Below are 27,500 nucleotides of genomic sequence, written 5' to 3'. Positions count from 1 at the left end.
TCAAGTCATCACAGACTGACTCAGTCACAACACCAACACATCAAGTCATCACCTACTGACTCAGTCACATCAAGTCATCACCTACTGACTCAGTCACATCAAGTCATCACCTACTGACTCAGTCACATCAAGTCATCACAGACTGACTCAGTCACATCACCAACACATCAAGTCATCACAGACTGACTCAGTCACATCACCAACACATCAAGTCATCACAGACTGACTCAGTCACATCAAGTCATCACCTACTGACTCAGTCACATCAAGTCATCTCAGACTGACTCAGTCACATCACCAACACATCAAGTCATCACAGACTGACTCAGTCACATCACCAACACATCAAGTCATCACAGACTGACTCAGTTACATCAAGTCATCACAGACTGACTCAGTCACATCAAGTCATCACCCACTGACTCAGTCACAACACAAACACATCAAGTCATCACCTACTGACTCAGTCACAACACCAACACATCAAGTCATCACAGACTGACTCAGTCACATCAAGTCATCACAGACTGACTCAGTCACATCACCAACACACCAAGTCATCACCTACTGACTCAGTCACATCAAGTCATCACAGACTGACTCAGTCACATCACCAACACATCAAGTCATCACCTACTGACTCAGTCACAACACATTAAGTCATCACAGACTGACTCAGTCACATCAAGTCATCACAGACTGACTCAGTCACATCACCAACACACCAAGTCATCGCCTACTGACTCAGTCACATCAAGTCATCACAGACTGACTCAGTCACATCACCAACACATCAAGTCATCACCTACTGACTCAGTCACTTCACAAACACATCAAGTCATCACCTACTGACTCAGTCACAACACCAACACATCAAGTCATCACAGACTGACTCAGTCACATCAAGTCATCACCTACTGACTCAGTCACAACACCAACACATCAAGTCATCACCTACTGACTCAGTCACAACACCAACACATCAAGTCATCACATACTAACTCAGTCACATCAAGTCATCACATACTGACTCAGTCACATCAAGTCATCAACTACGGACTCAGTCACATCACCAACACATCAAGTCATCACCTACTGACTCAGTCACAACACAAACACATCAAGTCATCACCTACTGACTCAGTCACAACACCAACACATCAAGTCATCACAGACTGAATCAGTCACAACACCAACACATCAAGTCATCACAGACTGACTCAGTCACATCAAGTCATCACCTACTGACTCAGTCACAACACCAACACATCAAGTCATCACCTACTGACTCAGTCACAACACCAACACATCAAGTCATCACATACTAACTCAGTCACATCAAGTCATCACCTACTGACTCAGTCACATCAAGTCATCACCCACTGACTCAGTCACAACACCAACACATCAAGTCATCACCTACTGACTCAGTCACATCAAGTCATCACATACTAACTCAGTCACATCAAGTCATCACCTACTGACTCAGTCACATCAAGTCATCACCTACTGACTCAGTCACATCAAGTCATCACCCACTGACTCAGTCACAACACCAACACATCAAGTCATCACATACTGACTCAGTCACATCAAGTCATCACAGACTGACTCAGTCACATCACCAACACATCAAGTCATCACAGACTGACTGAGTCACAACACCAACACACCAAGTCATCAAAGACTGACTCAGTCACAACACATCAAGCCATCACCTACTGACTCAGTCACAACACATGAAGTCATCACAGACTGACTCAGTCACAACACAAACACATTAAGTCATCACAGACTGACTCAGTCACATCAAGTCATCACAGACTGACTCAGTCACATCACCAACACACCAAGTCATCACCTACTGACTCAGTCACATCAAGTCATCACAGACTGACTCAGTCACATCACCAACACATCAAGTCATCACCTACTGACTCAGTCACATCAAGTCATCACAGACTGACTCAGTCACATCACCAACACACCAAGTCATCACCTACTGACTCAGTCACATCAAGTCATCACAGACTGACTCAGTCACATCACCAACATACCAAGTCATCACCTACTGACTCAGTCACATCAAGTCATCACAGACTGACTCAGTCACAACACCAACACATCATAGACTGACTCAGTCACATTACCAACACATCAAGTCATCAACTACTGACTCAGTCACAACACAAACACATCATAGACTGACTCAGTCACATCAAGTCATCACAGACTGACTAAGTCACAACACCAACACATCAAGTCATCACAGACTGACTCAGTCACATCAAGTCATCACCTACTGACTCAGTCACATCAAGTCATCACCTACTGACTCAGTCACATCACCAACACATCAAGTCATCGCCTACTGACTCAGTCACATCAAGTCATTACCTACTGACTCAGTCACATCACCAACACATCAAGTCATCACCTACTGACTCAGTCACATCAAGTCATCACCTACTGACTCAGTCACATCACCAACACACCAAGTCATCACAGACTGACTCAGTCACAACACCGACACACCAAGTCATCGCCTACTGACTCAGTCACAACACCAACACATCAAGTCATCACAGACTGACTCAGTCACATCACATCAAGTCATCACAGACTGACTCAGTCACAACACCAACACATCAAGTCATCACCTACTGACTCAGTCACATCACATCAAGTCATCACAGACTGACTCAGTCACATCACATCAAGTCATCACCTACTGACTCAGTCACATCACCAACACACCAAGTCATCACATACTGACTCAGTCACAACACCGGCACACCAAGTCATCACCTACTGACTCAGTCACATCACCAACACATCAAGTCATCACCTACTGACTCAGTCACATCACCAACACATCAAGTCATCACATCCTAACTCAGTCACATCAAGTCATCACCTACTGACTCAGTCACATCAAGTCATCACCCACTGACTCAGTCACAACACCAACACATCAAGTCATCACAGACTGACTCAGTCACATCACCAACACATCAAGTCATCACAGACTGACTCATCACATCACATCAAGTCATCACAGACTGTCTCAGTCACAACACCAACACATCAAGTCATCACCTACTGACTCAGTCACATCACCAACACACCAAGTCATCACAGACTGACTCAGTTACAACACCGACACACCAAGTCATCACAGACTGACTCAGTCACATCAAGTCATCACCCACTGACTCAGTCACATTACCAACACATCAAGTCATCAACTACTGACTCAGTCACAACACAAACACACCAAGTCATCACCTACTGACTCAGTCACATCAAGTCATCACCCACTGACTCAGTCACATCACCAACACACCAAGTCATCACAGACTGACTCAGTCACATCAAGTCATCACAGACTGACTCAGTCACATCAAGTCATCACCTACTGACTCAGTCACAACACCAACACATCATAGACTGACTCAGTCACAACACCAACACATCAAGTCATCACAGACTGACTCAGTCACATCAAGTCATCACCTACTGACTCAGTCACATCAAGTCATCACAGACTGACTCAGTCACATCACCAACACATCAAGTCATCACAGACTGACTCAGTCACATCACATCAAGTCATCACAGACTGACTCAGTCACACCACCAACACATCAAGTCATCGCCTACTGACTCAGTCACAACACCAACACATCAAGTCATCACAGACTGACTCAGTCACATCACATCAAGTCATCACAGACTGACTCAGTCACAACACCAACACATCAAGTCATCACCTACTGACTCAGTCACATCAAGTCATCACAGACTGACTCAGTCACATCACCAACACATCAAGTCATCGCCTACTGACTCAGTCACATCACATCAAGTCATCACAGACTGACTCAGTCACATCACCAACACATCAAGTCATCACAGACTGACTCAGTCACATCACATCAAGTCATCACCTACTGACTCAGTCACATCACCAACACACCAAGTCATCACAGACTGACTCAGTCACAACACCAACACATCAAGTCATCGCCTACTGACTCAGTTACATCACATCAAGTCATCACAGACTGACTCAGTCACAACACCAACACATCAAGTCATCACAGACTGACTCAGTCACATCAAGTCATCACCTACTGACTCAGTCACATCAAGTCATCACCCACTGACTCAGTCACAACACCAACACATCAAGTCATCACCTACTGACTCAGTCACAACACCAACACATCAAGTCATCACCTACTGACTCAGTCACATCAAGTCATCACCTACTGACTCAGTCACATCAAGTCATCACCCACTGACTCAGTCACAACACCAACACATCAAGTCATCACATACTGACTCAGTCACATCAAGTCATCACAGACTGACTCAGTCACATCACCAACACATCAAGTCATCACAGACTGACTGAGTCACAACACCAACACACCAAGTCATCAAAGACTGACTCAGTCACAACACATCAAGCCATCACCTACTGACTCAGTCACAACACATGAAGTCATCACAGACTGACTCAGTCACAACACAAACACATTAAGTCATCACAGACTGACTCAGTCACATCAAGTCATCACAGACTGACTCAGTCACATCACCAACACACCAAGTCATCACCTACTGACTCAGTCACATCAAGTCATCACAGACTGACTCAGTCACATCACCAACACATCAAGTCATCACCTACTGACTCAGTCACAACACCAACACATCATAGACTGACTCAGTCACATTACCAACACATCAAGTCATCAACTACTGACTCAGTCACAACACAAACACATCATAGACTGACTCAGTCACATCAAGTCATCACAGACTGACTAAGTCACAACACCAACACATCAAGTCATCACAGACTGACTCAGTCACATCAAGTCATCACCTACTGACTCAGTCACATCAAGTCATTACCTACTGACTCAGTCACATCACCAACACATCAAGTCATCACCTACTGACTCAGTCACATCAAGTCATCACCTACTGACTCAGTCACATCACCAACACACCAAGTCATCACAGACTGACTCAGTCACAACACCGACACACCAAGTCATCACCTACTGACTCAGTCACATCACCAACACATCAAGTCATCACCTATTGACTCAGTCACATCACCAACACATCAAGTCATGACAGACTGACTCAGTCACATCACATCAAGTCATCACAGACTGACTCAGTCACATCACCAACACATCAAGTCATCGCCTACTGACTCAGTCACAACACCAACACATCAAGTCATCACAGACTGACTCAGTCACATCACATCAAGTCATCACAGACTGACTCAGTCACAACACCAACACATCAAGTCATCACCTACTGACTCAGTCACATCACATCAAGTCATCACAGACTGACTCAGTCACATCACATCAAGTCATCACCTACTGACTCAGTCACATCACCAACACACCAAGTCATCACCTACTGACTCAGTCACATCACATCAAGTCATCACAGACTGACTCAGTCACATCACATCAAGTCATCACCTACTGACTCAGTCACAACACCGGCACACCAAGTCATCACCTACTGACTCAGTGACATCACCAACACATCAAGTCATCACCTACTGACTCAGTCACATCACCAACACATCAAGTCATCACATACTAACTCAGTCACATCAAGTCATCACCTACTGACTCAGTCACATCAAGTCATCACCCACTGACTCAGTCACAACACCAACACATCAAGTCATCACAGACTGACTCAGTCACATCACCAACACATCAAGTCATCACAGACTGACTCAGTCACATCACATCAAGTCATCACAGACTGACTCAGTCACAACACCAACACATCAAGTCATCACCTACTGACTCAGTCACATCACCAACACACCAAGTCATCACAGACTGACTCAGTTACAACACCGACACACCAAGTCATCACAGACTGACTCAGTCACATCAAGTCATCACCCACTGACTCAGTCACATTACCAACACATCAAGTCATCAACTACTGACTCAGTCACAACACAAACACACCAAGTCATCACCTACTGACTCAGTCACATCAAGACATCACCTACTGACTCAGTCACATCAAGTCATCACCCACTGACTCAGTCACATCACCAACACACCAAGTCATCACAGACTGACTCAGTCACATCAAGTCATCACAGACTGACTCAGTCACATCAAGTCATCACCTACTGACTCAGTCACAACACCAACACATCATAGACTGACTCAGTCACAACACCAACACATCAAGTCATCACAGACTGACTCAGTCACATCAAGTCATCACCTACTGACTCAGTCACATCAAGTCATCACAGACTGACTCAGTCACATCACCAACACATCAAGTCATCACAGACTGACTCAGTCACATCACATAAGTCATCACAGACTGACTCAGTCACACCACCAACACATCAAGTCATCGCCTACTGACTCAGTCACAACACCAACACATCAAGTCATCACAGACTGACTCAGTCACATCACATCAAGTCATCACAGACTGACTCAGTCACAACACCAACACATCAAGTCATCACCTACTGACTCAGTCACATCAAGTCATCACAGACTGACTCAGTCACATCACCAACACATCAAGTCATCGCCTACTGACTCAGTCACATCACATCAAGTCATCACCTACTGACTCAGTCACATCACCAACACACCAAGTCATCACAGACTGACTCAGTCACAACACCGACACACCAAGTCATCACCTACTGACTCAGTCACATCACCAACACATCAAGTCATCACCTACTGACTCAGTCACATCACCAACACATCAAGTCATCACATACTAACTCAGTCACATCAAGTCATCACCTACTGACTCAGTCACATCAAGTCATCACCCACTGACTCAGTCACAACACCAACACATCAAGTCATCACAGACTGACTCAGTCACATCACCAACACATCAAGTCATCACAGACTGACTCAGTCACATCACATCAAGTCATCACAGACTGACTCAGTCACAACACCAACACATCAAGTCATCACCTACTGACTCAGTCACATCACCAAAACATCAAGTCATCACCTACTGACTCAGTCACATCACCAACACACCAAGTCATCACAGACTGACTCAGTCACAACACCGACACACCAAGTCATCACCTACTGACTCAGTCACATCACCAACACATCAAGTCATCACCTACTGACTCAGTCACATCACCAACACATCAAGTCATCACATACTAACTCAGTCACATCAAGTCATCACCCACTGACTCAGTCACAACACCAACACATCAAGTCATCACATACTGACTCAGTCACATCAAGTCATCACCCACTGACTCAGTCACAACACCAACACATCAAGTCATCACCTACTGACTCAGTCACAACACCAACACATCAAGTCATCACATACTAACTCAGTCACATCAAGTCATCACAGACTGACTCAGTCACAACACCGACACACCAAGTCATCACCTACTGACTCAGTCACATCACCAACACATCAAGTCATCACCTACTGACTCAGTCACATCACCAACACATCAAGTCATCACATACTAACTCAGTCACATCAAGTCATCACCCACTGACTCAGTCACAACACCAACACATCAAGTCATCACATACTGACTCAGTCACATCAAGTCATCACCCACTGACTCAGTCACAACACCAACACATCAAGTCATCACCTACTGACTCAGTCACATCACCAACACATCAAGTCATCACCTACTGACTCAGTCACATCACCAACACATCAAGTCATCACCTACTGACTCAGTCACATCACCAACACATCAAGTCATCACATACTAACTCAGTCACATCAAGTCATCACCCACTGACTCAGTCACAACACCAACACATCAAGTCATCACATACTGACTCAGTCACATCAAGTCATCACCCACTGACTCAGTCACAACACCAACACATCAAGTCATCACATACTGACTCAGTCACATCAAGTCATCACCCACTGACTCAGTCACAACACCAACACATCAAGTCATCACCTACTGACTCAGTCACAACACCAACACATCAAGTCATCACATACTAACTCAGTCACATCAAGTCATCACAGACTGACTCAGTCACAACACCGACACACCAAGTCATCACCTACTGACTCAGTCACATCACCAACACATCAAGTCATCACCTACTGACTCAGTCACATCACCAACACATCAAGTCATCACATACTAACTCAGTCACATCAAGTCATCACCCACTGACTCAGTCACAACACCAACACATCAAGTCATCACATACTGACTCAGTCACATCAAGTCATCACCCACTGACTCAGTCACAACACCAACACATCAAGTCATCACCTACTGACTCAGTCACAACACCAACACATCAAGTCATCACATACTAACTCAGTCACATCAAGTCATCACAGACTGACTCAGTCACAACACCGACACACCAAGTCATCACCTACTGACTCAGTCACATCACCAACACATCAAGTCATCACCTACTGACTCAGTCACATCACCAACACATCAAGTCATCACATACTAACTCAGTCACATCAAGTCATCACCCACTGACTCAGTCACAACACCAACACATCAAGTCATCACATACTGACTCAGTCACATCAAGTCATCACCCACTGACTCAGTCACAACACCAACACATCAAGTCATCACCTACTGACTCAGTCACATCACCAACACATCAAGTCATCACCTGACTCAGTCACATCACCAACACATCAAGTCATCACCTACTGACTCAGTCACATCACCAACACATCAAGTCATCACATACTAACTCAGTCACATCAAGTCATCACCCACTGACTCAGTCACAACACCAACACATCAAGTCATCACATACACTCAGTCACATCAAGTCATCACCCACTGACTCAGTCACAACACCAACACATCAAGTCATCACCTACTGACTCAGTCACATCACCAACACATCAAGTCATCACCTACTGACTCAGTCACATCACCAACACATCAAGTCATCACATACTAACTCAGTCACATCAAGTCATCACCCACTGACTCAGTCACAACACCAACACATCAAGTCATCACATACTGACTCAGTCACATCAAGTCATCACCCACTGACTCAGTGACAACACCAACACATCAAGTCATCACCTACTGACTCAGTCACATCACCAACACATCAAGTCATCACAGACTGACTGAGTCACAACACCAACACACCAAGTCATCAAAGACTGACTCCAGTCACAACACATCAAGCCATCACCTACTGACTCAGTCACAACACATGAAGTCATCACAGACTGACTCAGTCACAACACAAACACATTAAGTCATCACAGACTGACTCATCACATCAAGTCATCTGACTCAGTCACATCACCAACACACCAAGTCATCACCTACTGACTCAGTCACATCAAGTCATCACAGACTGACTCCAGTCACATCACCAACACATCAAGTCATCACCTACTGACTCAGTCACAACACAAACACATCATAGACTGACTCAGTCACATTACCAACACATCAAGTCATCAACTACTGACTCAGTCACAACACAAACACATCATAGACTGACTCGGTCACATCAAGTCATCACAGACTGACTAAGTCCAACACCAACACATCAAGTCATCACATACTAACTCAGTCATCAAGTCATCACCCACTGACTCAGTCACAACACCAACACATCAAGTCATCACATACTGACTCAGTCATCAAGTCATCACCCACTGACTCAGTCACAACACCAACACATCAAGTCATCACCTACTGACTCAGTCACAACACCAACACATCAAGTCATCACAGTACAACTCAGTCACATCAAGTCATCACAGACTGACTCAGTCACAACACCGACACACCAAGTCATCACCTACTGACTCAGTCACATCACCAACACATCAAGTCATCACCTACTGACTCAGTCACATCACCAACACATCAAGTCATCACATACTAACTCAGTCACATCAAGTCATCACCCACTGACTCAGTCCAACACCAACACATCAAGTCATCACAGACTGACTCAGTCACATCAAGTCATCACCTACTGACTCAGTCAGAACACCAACACATCAAGTCATCACCTACTGACTCAGTCAGAACACCAACACATCAAGTCATCACCTACTGACTCAGTCACAACACCAACACATCAAGTCATCACCTACTGACTCAGTCACATCACCAACACATCAAGTCATCCACATACCAACTCAGTCACATCAAGTCATCACCCACTGACTCAGTCACAACACCAACACATCAAGTCATCACCTACTGACTCAGTCACATCAAGTCATCACCCACTGACTCAGTCACAACACCAACACATCAAGTCATCAGTCTGACTCCATCACATCAAGTCATCACCCACTGACTCAGTCACAACACCAACACATCAAGTCATCACCTACTGACTCAGTCACAACACCCAACACATCAAGTCATCACCTAACTCAGTCACATCAAGTCATCACAGACTGACTCACCAACACCGACACACCAAGTCATCACCTACTGACTCAGTCACATCACCAACACATCAAGTCATCACCTACTGACTCAGTCACATCACCAACACATCAAGTCATCACATACTAACTCAGTCACATCAAGTCATCACCCACTGACTCAGTCACAACACCAACACATCAAGTCATCACAGACTGACTCAGTCACATCAAGTCATCACCCACTGACTCAGTCACAACACCAACACATCAAGTCATCACCTACTGACTCAGTCACAACACCAACACATCAAGTCATCACATACTGACTCAGTCACATCAAGTCATCACAGACTGACTCAGTCAACACCGACACCAAGTCATCACCTACTGACTCAGTCACATCACCAACACATCAAGTCATCACCTACTGACTCAGTCACATCACCAACACATCAACATCACATACCTAACTCAGTCACATCAAGTCATCACCCACTGACTCAGTCACAACACCAACACATCAAGTCATCACATACTGACTCAGTCACATCAAGTCATCACCACTGACTCAGTCACAACACCAACATCAAGTCATCACAGACTGACTCAGTCACATCACCAACACATCAAGTCATCACCTACTGACTCAGTCACATCACCAACACATCAAGTCATCACCTACTGACTCAGTCACATCACCAACACATCAAGTCATCACATACTAACTCAGTCATCAAGTCATCACCCACTGACTCATCACAACACCAATACATCAAGTCATCACATACTGACTCAGTCACATCAAGTCATCACCCACTGACTCAGTCACAACACCAACACATCAAGTCATCACCTACTGACTCAGTCACATCATCACATCAAGTCATCACCTACTGACTCAGTCACATCACCAACACATCAAGTCATCACATACTGACTCAGTCACATCAAGTCATCACCTACTGACTCAGTCACAACACCAACATCATCAAGTCATCACATACTGACTCAGTCACATCAAGTCATCACCACTGACTCATGACAACACCAACACATCAAGTCATCACCTACTGACTCAGTCACATCACCAACATCAAGTCATCACAGACTGACTGAGTCACAACACCAAATACACAAGTCATCAAAGACTGACTCAGTCACAACACATCAAGCCATCACCTACTGACTCAGTCACAACACATGAAGTCATCACAGACTGACTCAGTCACAACACAAACACATTAAGTCATCAGATTGACTCAGTCACATCAAGTCATCACAGACTGACTCAGTCACATCACCAACACCATTGTCATCACCTACTGACTCAGTCACATTACAAGTCATCACAGACTGACTCAGTCACATCACCAACACATCAAGTCATCACCTTGACTAGTCACAACACCAACACATCATAGACTGACTCAGTCACATTACCAACACATCAAGTCATCAACTACTGACTCAGTCACAACACCAACACATCAAGTCATCATTACTGACTCAGTCACATCAAGTCATCACCTACTGACTCAGTCACATCAGGTCATCACCTACTGACTCCAGTCACATCACCAACACATCAAAGTCATCGCCTACTGACTCAGTCACATCAAGTCATTACCTACTGACTCAGTCACATCACTCAACACACCAAGTCATCACAGACTGACTCCAGTCCCAACACCGACACACCAAGTCATCACCTACTGACTCAGTCACATCACCAACACATCAAGTCATCACCTAGCTGACTCAGTCACATCACCAACACATCAAGTCATGACAGACTGACTCAGTCACATCACATCAAGTCATCACAGACTGACTCAGTCACATCACCAACACATCAAGTCATCGCCTACTGACTCAGTCACAACACCAACACATCAAGTCATCAAAGACTGACTCAGTCACATCACATCAAGTCATCACAGACTGACTCCAGTCACATCACATCAAGTCATCACCCTACTGACTCAGTCACATCACCAAACACCCTGTCATCACAGACTGACTCAGTCACAACACCATAATACACCAAGTCATCACCTACTGACTCAGTCACATCACCAACACATCAAGTCATCACCTACTGACTCAGTCACATCACCAACATCAAGTCATCACATACTAACTCAGTCACATCAAGTCATCACCTACTGACTCAGTGCATCAAGTCATCACCCACTGACTGTCACAACACCAACACATCAAGTCACATCAGTCACATCACAACATCAAGTCACAGACTGACTCCAGTCACATCACATCAAGTCATCACAGACTGACTCAGTCACAACACCAAACACATCAAGTCATCACCTGCTACTGACTCAGTCACATCACCAACACAAAGTCATCACAGACTGACTCAGTTTACAACACCCCACACACCAAGTCATCTGAGACTGACTCCAGTCACATCAGTCATCACCCACTTGACTCAGTCACATTACTAACACATCAAGTCATCAACTACTGACTCAGTCACAACACAAACACACCAAGTCATCACCTACTGACTCAGTCACATCAAGACATCACCTACTGACTCAGTACATCAAGTCATCACCCACTGACTCAGTCACAACACCAACACATCAAGTCATCAAATACTGACTCAGTCACATCAAGTCATCAACCACTGACTCAGTCACAACACCAACACATCAAGTCATCACTCACTGACTCAGTCACAACACCAACACATCAAGTCATCACATACTAACTCAGTCACATCAAGTCATCACAGACTGACTCAGTCACAACACCGACACATCAAGTCCACCTACTGACTCAGTCACATCACCAACACATCAAGCTTCTGACTCAGTCACATCACCAACACATCAAGTCATCACATACTGACTCAGTCACATCAAGTCATCACCCACTGACTCAGTTACAACACCAACACATCAAGTCATCACATTGACTCAGTCACATCAAGTCATCACCCACTGACTCAGTCACAATACAACACATCCAAGTCATCACCTACTGACTCAGTCACATCACCAACACATCAAGTCATCACCTACTGACTCAGTCACATCACCAACACATCAAGTCATCACCTACTGACTCAGTCACATCACCAACACATCAAGTCATCACATACTAACTCCAGTCACATCAAGTCATCACCCACTGACTCCAGTCACAACACCAACACATCAAGTCATCACATACTGACTAAGTCACATCAAGTCATCACCCACTGACTCAGTCACAACACCAACACATCAAGTCATCACCTACTGACTCAGTCACATCACCAACATACATCAAGTCATCACCTACTGACTCAGTCACATCACCAACACATCAAAGCCATCACATACTGACTCAGTCACATCAAGTCATCACCCACTGACTTCAGTCACAACACCAACACATCAAGTCATCACATACTGACTCAGTCACATCAAGTCATCACTAAGTTAATAAAGATGACAACACAACACATGAAGTTTCACCTACTGACTCAGTCACAATACTAACATCAGTCATCTAGTCACTGACTGAGTCACAACACCAACACACCAAGTCATCAAAGACTGACTCAGTCACAACACATCAAGCCATCACCTACTGACTCAGTCACAACACATGAAGTCATCACAGACTGACTCAGTCACAACACAAACACATTAAGTCATCACAGACTGACTCAGTCACATCAAGTCATCACAGACTGACTCAGTCACATCACCAACACACCAAGTCATCACCTACTGACTCAGTCACATCAAGTCATCACAGACTGACTCAGTCACATCACCAACACATCAAGTCATCACCTACTGACTCAGTCACAACAACAACACATCATAGACTGACTCAGTCATATTACCAACACATCAAGTCATCAACTACTGACTCAGTCACAACACAAACACATCATAGACTGACTCAGTCACATCAAGTCATCACAGACTGACTAAGTCACAACACCAACACATCAAGTCATCACAGACTGACTCAGTCACATCAAGTCATCACCTACTGACTCAGTCACATCAAGTCATCACCTACTGACTCAGTCACATCACCAACACATCAAGTCATCGCCTACTGACTCAGTCACATCAAGTCATTACCTACTGACTCAGTCACATCACCAACACACCAAGTCATCACAGACTGACTCAGTCACAACACCGACACACCAAGTCATCACCTACTGACTCAGTCACATCACCAACACATCAAGTCATCACCTATTGACTCAGTCACATCACCAACACATCAAGTCATGACAGACTGACTCAGTCACATCACATCAAGTCATCACAGACTGACTCAGTCACATCACCAACACATCAAGTCATCGCCTACTGACTCAGTCACAACACCAACACATCAAGTCATCACAGACTGACTCAGTCACATCACATCAAGTCATCACAGACTGACTCAGTCACATCACATCAAGTCATCACCTACTGACTCAGTCACATCACCAACACACCAAGTCATCACAGACTGACTCAGTCACAACACCGGCACACCAAGTCATCACCTACTGACTCAGTCACATCACCAACACATCAAGTCATCACCTACTGACTCAGTCACATCACCAACACATCAAGTCATCACATACTAACTCAGTCACATCAAGTCATCACCTACTGACTCAGTCACATCAAGTCATCACCCACTGACTCAGTCACAACACCAACACATCAAGTCATCACAGACTGACTCAGTCACATCACCAACACATCAAGTCATCACAGACTGACTCAGTCACATCACATCAAGTCATCACAGACTGACTCAGTCACAACACCAACACATCAAGTCATCACCTACTGACTCAGTCACATCACCAACACACCAAGTCATCACAGACTGACTCAGTTACAACACCGACACACCAAGTCATCACAGACTGACTCAGTCACATCAAGTCATCACCACTGACTCAGTCACATTACCAACACATCAAGTCATCAACTACTGACTCAGTCACAACACAAACACACCAAGTCATCACCTACTGACTCAGTCACATCAAGACATCACCTACTGACTCAGTCACATCAAGTCATCACCCACTGACTCAGTCACATCACCAACACACCAAGTCATCACAGACTGACTCAGTCACATCAAGTCATCACAGACTGACTCAGTCACATCAAGTCATCACCTACTGACTCAGTCACAACACCAACACATCATAGACTGACTCAGTCACAACACCAACACATCAAGTCATCACAGACTGACTCAGTCACATCAAGTCATCACCTACTGACTCAGTACATCAAGTCATCACAGACTGACTCAGTCACATCACCAACACATCAAGTCATCACAGACTGACTCAGTCACATCACATAAGTCATCACAGACTGACTCAGTCACACCACCAACACATCAAGTCATCGCCTACTGACTCAGTCACAACACCAACACATCAAGTCATCACAGACTGACTCAGTCACATCACATCAAGTCATCACAGACTGACTCAGTCACAACACCAACACATCAAGTCATCACCTACTGACTCAGTCACATCAAGTCATCACAGACTAACTCAGTCATCAAGTCATCACCCACTGACTCAGTCACAACACCAACACATCAAGTCATCACAGACTGACTCAGTCACATCACCAAAACATCAAGTCATCACAGACTGACTCAGTCACATCACATCAAGTCATCACAGACTGACTCAGTCACAACACCAACACATCAAGTCATCACCTACTGACTCAGTCACATCTCCAAAACATCAAGTCATCACCTACTGACTCAGTCACAACACCAACACATCAAGTCATCACATACTGACTCAGTCACATCAAGTCATCACCTACTGACTCAGTCACAACACATCAAGTCATCACAGACTGACTCAGTCACATCAAGTCATCACAGACTGACTCAGTCACAACACCGACACACCAAGTCATCACCTACTGACTCAGTCACATCACCAACACATCAAGTCATCACCTACTGACTCAGTCACATCACCAACACATCAAGTCATCACATACTAACTCAGTCACATCAAGTCATCACCCACTGACTCAGTCACAACACCAACACATCAAGTCATCACATACTGACTCAGTCACATCAAGTCATCACCCACTGACTCAGTCACAACACCAACACATCAAGTCATCACCTACTGACTCAGTCACAACACCAACACATCAAGTCATCACATACTAACTCCAGTCACATCAAGTCATCACAGACTGACTCAGTCACAACACCGACACACCAAGTCATCACCTACTGACTCAGTCACATCACCAACACATCAAGTCATCACCTACTGACTCAGTCACATCACCAACACATCAAGTCATCACATACTAACTCAGTCACATCAAGTCATCACCCACTGACTCAGTCACAACACCAACACATCAAGTCATCACATACTGACTCAGTCACATCAAGTCATCACCCACTGACTCAGTCACAACACCAACACATCAAGTCATCACCTACTGACTCAGTCACATCACCAACACATCAAGTCATCACCTACTGACTCAGTCACATCACCAACACATCAAGTCATCACCTACTGACTCAGTCACATCACCAACACATCAAGTCATCACATGACTGACTCAGTCACATCAAGTCATCACCCACTGACTCAGTCACAACACCAACACATCAAGTCATCACATACTGACTCAGTCACAACACCAACACATCATCAGACTGACTCAGTCACAACACCAACACATCAAGTCATCACAGACTGACTCAGTCACATCAAGTCATCACCTACTGACTCAGTCACATCAAGTCATCACAGACTGACTCAGTCACATCACCAACACATCAAGTCATCACAGACTGACTCAGTCACATCACATAAGTCATCACAGACTGACTCAGTCACACCACCAACACATCAAGTCATCGCCTACTGACTCAGTCACAACACCAACACATCAAGTCATCACAGACTGACTCAGTCACATCACATCAAGTCATCACAGACTGACTCAGTCACAACACCAACACATCAAGTCATCACCTACTGACTCAGTCACATCAAGTCATCACAGACTAACTCAGTCACATCAAGTCATCACCCACTGACTCAGTCACAACACCAACACATCAAGTCATCACAGACTGACTCAGTCACATCACCAAAACATCAAGTCATCACAGACTGACTCAGTCACATCACATCAAGTCATCACAGACTGACTCAGTCACAACACCAACACATCAAGTCATCACCTACTGACTCAGTCACATCTCCAAAACATCAAGTCATCACCTACTGACTCAGTCACAACACCAACACATCAAGTCATCACCTACTGACTCAGTCATCAAGTCATCACCTACTGACTCAGTCACAACACATCAAGTCATCACAGACTGACTCAGTCACATCAAGTCATCACAGACTGACTCAGTCACAACACCGACACACCAAGTCATCACCTACTGACTCAGTCACATCACCAACACATCAAGTCATCACCTACTGACTCAGTCACATCACCAACACATCAAGTCATCACATACTGACTCCAGTCACATCAAGTCATCACCCACTGACTCAGTCACAACACCAACACATCAAGTCATCACATACTGACTCAGTCACATCAAGTCATCACCCACTGACTCAGTCACAACACCAACACATCAAGTCATCACCTACTGACTCAGTCACAACACCAACACATCAAGTCATCACACACTGACTCAGTCACATCAAGTCATCACAGACTGACTCAGTCACAACACCAACATCAAGTCATCACCTACTGACTCAGTCACATCACCAACACATCAGAGTCATCACCTACTGACTCAGTCACATCACCAACACATCAAGTCATCACATGACTAACTCAGTCACATCAAGTCATCACACACTGACTCAGTCACAACACCAACACATCAAGTCATCACATACTGACTCAGTCACACATCAAGTCATCACCTACTGACTCAGTCACATCACCAACACATCAAGTCATCACCTACTGACTCAGTCACATGCCCACATCAAGTCATCACCTACTGACTCAGTCACATCACCAACACATCAAGTCATCACCTACTGACTCCAGTCACATCACCAACATCAAGTCATCACATACTGACTCAGTCACATCAAGTCATCACCCACTGACTCAGTCTACCTAATCACATCAAGTCATCACATACTGACTCAGTCACATCACCAACACATCAAGTCATCACAGACTGACTCAGTCACATCATCAAGTCATCACAGACTGACTCAGTCACATCACCAACACATCAAGTCATCACCTACTGACTCAGTCACATCAAGTCATCACAGACTAACTCAGTCACATCAAGTCATCACCCACTGACTCAGTCCACAACACCAACACATCAAGTCATCACAGACTGACTCAGTCACATCACCAAAACATCAAGTCATCACAGACTGACTCAGTCACATCACATCAAGTCATCACAGACTGACTCAGTCATAACACCACACATCAAGTCATCACCTACTGACTCAGTCACATCTCCAAAACATCAAGTCATCACCTACTGACTCAGTACAGCACCAACATCAAGTCATCACATACTGACTCAGTCACATCAAGTCATCACCTACTGACTCAGATCACAACACATCAAGTCATCACAGACTGACTCAGTCACATCAAGTCATCACAGACTGACTCAGTCACAACACCGACACACCAAGTCATCACCTACTGACTCAGTCACATCACCAACACATCAAGTCATCACCTACTGACTCAGTCACATCACCAACACATCAAGTCATCACATACTAACTCAGTCACATCAAGTCATCACCCACGCTCAGTCCACACAAACATCAAGTCATCATACTGACTCAGTCACATCAAGTCATCACCTACTGACTCAGTCACAACACCAACACATCAAGTCATCACCTACTGACTCAGTCACAACACCAACACATCAAGTCATCACATACTGACTCAGTCACATCAGAGTCATCACAGACTGACTCAGTCACAACACCGACACCAAGTCATCACCTACTGACTCAGTCACATCACCAACACATCAAGTCATCACCTACTGACTCAGTCACATCACCCAACATCAAGTCATCACATACTAACTCAGTCACATCAAGTCATCACCCACTGACTCAGTCACAACACCAACACATCAAGTCATCACCTACTGACTCAGTCACATCAAGTCATCACCCACTGACTCAGTCACAACACCAACACATCAAGTCATCACCTACTGACTCAGTCACATCACCACACATCAAGTCATCACCTACTGACTCAGTCACATCACCAACACATCAAGTCATCACCTACTGACTCAGTCACATCACCAACACATCAAGTCATCACATGACTGACTCAGTCACATCAAGTCATCACCCACTGACTCAGTCACAACACCAACACATCAAGTCATCACATGCTGACTCAGTCACTCAAGTCATCACCCACTGACTCAGTCACAACACCAACACATCAAGTCATCACCTACTGACTCCAGTCACATCACCAACACATCAAGTCATCACCTACTGACTCAGTCACATCACCAACACATCAAGTCATCACATACTGACTCAGTCATCAAGTCATCACCGACTGACTCAGTCACAACACCAACACATCAAGTCATCACATACTGACTCCAGTCACATCACAAAGTCATCACCCACTGACTCAGTCACAACACCAACACATCAAGTCATCACCATGACTGACTCAGTCACATCACCAACACATCAAGTCATCACAGACTGACTGAGTCACAACACTACACACCAAGTCATCACAGACTGACTCAGTCACAACACATCAAGTCATCACCTACTGACTCAGTCACAACACCAATGAAGTCATCACAGACTGACTCAGTCACAACACAAACACATTAAGTCATCACAGACTGACTCAGTCACATCAAGTCATCACAGACTGACTCAGTCACATCACCAACACATCAAGTCATCACCTACTGACTCAGTCACATCAAGTCATCACAGACTGACTCCAGTCACATCACCAACACATCAAGTCATCACCTACTGACTCAGTCACAACACCAACACATCATAGACTGACTCAGTCACATTACCAACACATCAAGTCATCAACTACTGACTCAGTCACAACACCAACACATCATAGCCACTGACTCAGTCACATCAAGTCATCACAGACTGACTCAGTCACAACACCAACACATCAAGTCATCACCAGACTGACTCAGTCACATCAAGTCATCACCTACTGACTCAGTCACATCAAGTCATCACCTACTGACTCAGTCACATCACCAACACATCAAGTCATCACCTACTGACTCCAGTCACATCAAGTCATCACCTACTGACTCAGTCACATCACCAACACACCAAGTCATCACAGACTGACTCAGTCACAACACCGACACATCAAGTCATCACCTACTGACTCAGTCACATCACCAACACATCAAGTCATCACCTACTGACTCAGTCACATCACCAACACATCAAGTCATCACAGACTGACTCAGTCACATCACATCAAGTCATCACAGACTGACTCAGTCACATCACCAACACATCAAGTCATCGACTACTGACTCAGTCACAACACCAACACATCAAGTCATCACAGACTGACTCAGTCACATCACATCAAGTCATCACAGACTGACTCAGTCACATCAAGTCATCACCTACTGACTCAGTCACATCACCAACACACCAAGTCATCACAGACTGACTCAGTCACAACTACCGGCACACCAAGTCATCACCTACTGACTCAGTCACATCACCAACACATCAAGTCATCACCTACTGACTCAGTCACATCACCAACACATCAAGTCATCACATACCTAACTCAGTACATCAAGTCATCACCTACTGACTCAGTCACATCAAGTCATCACCCACTGACTCAGTCACAACACCAACACATCAAGTCATCACAGACTGACTCAGTCACATCACCAACACATCAAGTCATCACAGACTCGACTCAGTCACATCACATCAAAGTCATCACAGACTGACTCAGTCACAACACCAACACATCAAGTCATCACCTACTGACTCAGTCACATCACCAAACACCAAGTCATCACAGACTGACTCAGTCACATCACCAACACACCAAGTCATCACAGACTGACTCAGTCACATCAAGTCATCACCCACTGACTCAGTCACATCACCAACACATCAAGTCATCACACTACTGACTCAGTCACAACACAAACACACCAAGTCATCACCTACTGACTCAGTCATCAAGACATCACCTACTGACTCAGTCACATCAAGTCATCACCCACTGACTCAGTCACATCACCAACACATCAAGTCATCACAGACTGACTCAGTCACATCAAGTCATCACAGACTGACTCAGTCACATCAAGTCATCACCTACTGACTCAGTCACAACACCAACACATCATAGACTGACTCAGTCACAACACCAACACATCAAGTCATCACAGATCTGACTCAGTCACATCAAGTCATCACCTACTGACTCAGTCATCAAGTCATCACAGACTGACTCAGTCACATCACCAACACATCAAGTCATCACAGACTGACTCAGTCACATCACATAAGTCATCACCAGACTGACTCAGTCACACCACCAACACATCAAGTCATCGCCTACTGACTCAGTCACAACACCAACACATCAAGTCATCACAGACTGACTCAGTCACATCACATCAAGTCATCACAGACTGACTCAGTCACAACACCAACACATCAAGTCATCACCTACTGACTCAGTCACATCAGAGTCATCACAGACTAGCTCAGTCACATCAAGTCATCACCCACTGACTCAGTCACAACACCAACACATCAAGTCATCACAGACTGACTCAGTCACATCACCAAAACATCAAGTCATCACAGACTGACTCAGTCACATCACATCAAGTCATCACAGACTGACTCAGTCACAACACCAGCACATCAAGTCATCACCTACTGACTCAGTCACATCTCCAAAACATCAAGTCATCACCTACTGAGCTCAGTCACAACACCAACACATCAAGTCATCACATACTGACTCAGTCACATCAAGTCATCACCTACTGACTCAGTCACAACACACTCAAGTCATCACAGACTGACTCAGTCACAACACATCAAGTCATCACCTACTGACTCAGTCTAGCAACACATCAAGTCATCACCTACTGACTCAGTCACATCAAGTCATCACAGACTGACTCAGTCACATCAAGTCATCACCTACTGACTCAGTCACATCAAGTCATCACCTACTGACTCAGTCACATCAAGTCATCACCTACTGACTCAGTCCAGCATCCAAGTCATCACCTACTGACTCAGTCACAACACATCAAGTCATCACAGACTGAGCTCAGTCACAACAACACATCAAGTCATCACCTACTGACTCAGTCACAACACATCAAGTCATCACCTACTGACTCAGTCACATCAAGTCATCACAGACTGACTCCAGTCACATCAAGTCATCACCTACTGGCTCAGTCACAGCACATCAAGTCATCTACAGACTGACTCAGTCACAACACATCAAGTCATAACCTACTGACTCAGTCACAACATCATCAAGTCATCACAGACTGACTCAGTCACAACACATCAAGTCATCACATACTGACTCAGTCATCAAGACATCACAGTGTGTGTGTGTGTGTGTGTGTAGTGTTGTGTGTGTGTAGTGTGTAGTGTGTGTGTAGTGTGTGTGTGTGTGTGTGTGTGTGTGTGTGTGTGTGTGTGTGTGTGTGTGTGTGTGTGTGTGTGTGTGTGTGTGTGTGTTACCATGGTCTGGAAGCAGGAGTGGAGCTGTGTGAGGAAGGAGGATTTCCCGGACAGGGCCAGGACCCTCTTCTCCACCATGGTGCACTCCACATCATCATCCTGAATCACCACGTCCTTCTTCAGGATCTTTACGGCATAGAGCTCCTCTCTGTCCTTATGTTCTGCTAGCATCACCTAGAGAGAGAGAGGAGGGAGAGAGAGACACCTTTAGAGAGGGAGGAGGGAGAGGGGGAGAGAGGAGGGAGAGAGAGACACCTTTAGAGAGGGAGGAGGGAGAGAGGGAGAGAGGAGAGAGACATCTTTACGGGGTACAGCGCCTCTCTGTCCTTATGTTCTGCTAGCATCACCTAGAGAGAGAGAGGAGGGAGAGAGAGACACCTTTAGAGAAGGAGGAGGGAGAGAGGAGAGAGACATCTTTACGGGGTACAGCGCCTCTCTGTCCTTATGTTCTGCTATCATCACCTAGAGAGAGAGAGGAGGGAGAGAGAGACACCTTTAGAGAGGGAGGAGGGAGAGGGGGAGAGAGGAGGGAGAGAGAGAGGGAGAGAGAGACACCTTTAGAGAGGGAGGAGGAGAGGGAGAGGGAGGGAGAGAGAGAGAGGGAGAGAGGAGGGAGAGAGAGACACCTTTAGAGAGGGAGGAGGGAGATGAGGGAGAGAGGAGGGAGAGAGAGACATCTTTAGAGAGGGAGGAGGGAGAGGAGAGAGGAGAGGAGAGAGAGAGGAGGGAGACATCTTTGCGGCTGTACAGCTCCTCTCTGTCCTTATGTTCTGCTAGCATCACCTAGAGAGAGAGAGGAGGGAGAGAGAGACACCTTTAGAGAGGGAGGAAGGAGAGAGACACCGTTAGAGGAGGGAGGAGGGAGAGGAGAGAGGAGGGAGAGAGAGAGGGAGAGGGAGAGAGGAGAGAGGAGGGAGACATCTTTCTGGCGTACAGCTCCTCTCTGTCCATTATGTTCTGCTAGCATCACCTAGAGAGAGAGGAGAGGAGAGAGAGACACCTTTAGAGAGGGAGGGAGAGAGGGAGAGAGGAGGAGAGAGAGAGGATGGAGAGAGAACACCTTTAGAGAGGAGAGAGGGAGGAGGGAGAGGGGAGAGAGGAGGGAGAGAGGGAGAGGGGGAGGGAGAGAGGAGGGAGAGAGGGAGAAGGAGGGAGGAGGGAGACATCTTTAGAGAGGGAGGAGGGAGAGGGAGAGAGAGGGAGGGAGAGAGGAGAGGGGAGAGGGAGACATCTTTACGGCGTACAGCTCCTCTCTGTCCTTATGTTCTGCTAGCATCACCTAGAGAGAGAGAGGGAGGAGAGAGAGAGACCTACTAGAGAGGGAGGAGGGAGAGGGGAGAGAGGGAGGAGAGAGAGAGGGAGGAGAGAGGGAGGGGAGAGGAGGGGAGGAGGAGACATCTTTAGAGAGGGGAGGAGGAGAGGGAGAGAGAGAGGGAGGAGAGAGGGAGAGGAGAGACATCTTCACGAGGTGCTAGCGCCTCTCTGTCCTTATGATCTGCTAGCATCACCTAGAGAGAGAGAGAGGGGGAGAGACAGCCTTTGGAGAGGGAGGAGGGAGAGGGAGAGAGGAGGGAGAGAGAGAGGGAGACATCTTCTACGACATACAGCTCCTCTCTGTCCTTATGTTCTGCTAGCATCACCTAGAGAGAGAGGAGGGAGAGAGAGACACCTTTAGAGAGGGAGGAGGAGAGGGAGAGAGGAGGGAGAGAGATAGGAGGGAGAAGAGACACCTTTAGAGAGGGAGGAGGGAGAGGAGAGAGGAGAGGGAGAGAGAGAGGAGGGAGACATCTTCTGACATACAGCTCCTCTCTGTCCTTATGTTCTGCTAGCATCACCTAGAGAGGGAGGGGAGAGAGAGCACAACTAGAGAGGGAGGAGGAGGAGGGGAGAGAGGAGGAGAGAGATAGGAGGAGAGAGAGACACCTTTAGAGAGGGGAGGAGGGAGAGGGAGAGAGGAGGGAGAGAGAGGGAGGAGACATCTTTGAGAGGAGGAGGAGAGGGAGAGGAGGGAGAGGAGGAGAGAGGAGGAGGAGACATCTTTAGAGAGGGAGGAGGGAGAGAGAGAGAGAGGAGGGAGACATCTTTAGAGAGGGAGGAGGGAGAGAGAGAGGAGGGAGAGAGAGGAGGGAGAGAGGAGGGAGACATCTTTACGGGGTACAGCTCCTCTCTGTCCTTATGTTCTGCTAGCATCACCTAGAGAGAGAGAGGAGGGAGAGAGAGACACCTTTAGAGAGGGAGGAGGAGAGGGGAGAGAGAGAGGGAGAGAGAGGGAGAGAGAGGGAGAGGGAGAGGGGAGAGAGACACCTTTAGAGAGGGAGGGAGGGAGAGGGGAGAGAGGAGAGAGAGGAGGAGAGAGAGACACCTTTAGAGAGGGAGGAGGGAGGGGGAGAGAGGAGGGAGAGAGGAGGGAGGAGAGGCACGCTTGTAGAGGGAGGAGAGGGAGAGAGGGAGAGGGAGAGAGGAGGGAGGAAGAGAGACACCTTTAGAGAGGGAGGAGGGAGGGGAGAGAGGAGAGAGAGAGGAGGGAGAGAGAGACACCTTTAGAGAGGGAGGAGGGAGAGGGGGAGAGAGGAGGAGAGAGAGAGGGAGAGGGGGAGAGGGGAGGGAGGAGGAGACATCTTTAGAGAGGGAGGAGGGAGAGGAGAGAGAGGAGAGAGGAGAGAGGAGAGAGACATCTTTACGGGGTACAGCGCCTCTCTGTCCTTATGTTCTGCTAGCATCACCTAGAGAGAGAGAGGAGGAGAGAGAGACACCTTTAGAGAGGAGGAGGGAGAGGGGAGAGAGGAGGGAGAGAGAGAGGAGAGAGAGACACCTTTAGAGAGGGAGGAGGGGAGAGGGGAGAGAGGAGGGAGAGAGAGAGGAGGGAGACATCTTTCTGACATACAGCTCCTCTCTGTCATTATGTTCTGCTAGCATCACCTAGAGAGAGAGAGGGAGAGAGAGACACCTTTAGAGAGGGAGGAGGGAGAGGGGAGAGGAGGGAGAGAGATAGGAGGAGAGAGGAGACACCTGTTAGAGAGGGAGGAGGGAGAGGGGAGAGAGGAGGAGAGAGAGAGGAGGAGACATCTTCTGACATGCAGCTCCTCCTCTGTCATATGTTCTGCTAGCATCACCTAGAGAGAGGAGGGAGAGAGAGACACCTTTAGAGAGGGAGGAGGGAGAGGGGAGAGAGGAGGGAGAGAGAGGAGGAGACATCTTTAGAGGAGGGAGGAGAGAGAGAGGAGGGAGAGAGGAGGGGAGACATCTTTAGAGAGGGAGGAGGGAGAGGGGGATAGAGGAGGGAGAGAGGAGAGGAGGAGACATCTTTAGAGAGGAGGGGAGAGAGAGAGAGGAGGGAGAGAGAGGAGGGAGAGAGGGAGGAGACATCTTTACGAGTACAGCTCCTCTCTGTCCTTATGTTCTGCTAGCATCACCTAGAGAGAGGAGGGAGAGAGAGACACCTTTAGAGAGGAGGAGGGAGGGGGAGAGAAGGAGAGAGAGAGGGAGAGGGAGAGGAGAGAGAGGGCACCTTTAGGGGAGGAGGGAGGGGGAGAGAGGAGAGAGAGAGGAGGGAGAGAGAGAGCACCTTTAGAGGAGGAGGGAGAGGGGAGAGAGAGGAGGAGAGAGAAGGAGGGAGGGGAGAGAGAAGGAGGAGAGAGGAGGGAGGAGGAGAGGGAGGAGAGAGAGAGGAGGGAGAGAGACACCTTCTAGAGAGGAGGAGGGAGGAGGGGAGAGAGGAGAGAGAGAGAGGAGGGAGAGAGAACCTGCTAGAGAGGGAGGAGGGAGAGGGGAGAGAGGAGGAGAGAGAGGAGGAGAGAGAGCACCTTTAGAGAGGGAGGAGGAGAGGGGGAGAGGAGGGAGAGAGAGAGGGAGAGGAGGGAAGGAGAGAGAAGGTGAGGGGAAGGGAGAGAGAGGAGGAGAGGGGAGAGAGAGAGAGAGACATCTTTACTGGCGTGCAAGCTCCTCTCTGTCATATGTTCTGCTAGCATCACCTAGAGAGAGAGGAGGGAGAGAGACACCAGCTAGAGAGGAGGAGGGAGAGGAGGAGAGAGGGAGGGAGAGAGAGAGAAGGGAAGAGAGGGAGGAGGGAGGGAGAGAGAGGAGGGAGAGAGAGGGAGAGAGGGAGAGGGAGGGAGAGAGAGACACCTTTAGAGAGGGAGGAGGAGGGGGAGAGGAGGGAGAGAGAGAGAGGAGAGAGAGGAGAGAGGGAGAGAGAGACACG

General features: G+C 46.7%; 1 pseudogene; it reads right to left on the bottom strand.

Annotated features, from left to right (window-relative positions):
• Positions 1-27,500, bottom strand: part of LOC135564961 (protein kinase C beta type-like) — a 305,495-nt pseudogene that overhangs the window by 29,538 nt on the left and 248,457 nt on the right.

The sequence above is a fragment of the Oncorhynchus nerka genome, linkage group LG26 (genome assembly GCF_034236695.1).
Source record: "Oncorhynchus nerka isolate Pitt River linkage group LG26, Oner_Uvic_2.0, whole genome shotgun sequence".
Classification (NCBI taxonomy): domain Eukaryota; kingdom Metazoa; phylum Chordata; class Actinopteri; order Salmoniformes; family Salmonidae; genus Oncorhynchus; species Oncorhynchus nerka.
Note: the sequence above shows the minus strand (reverse complement) of the source record. Positions and strands in the feature narration are given on the sequence as shown.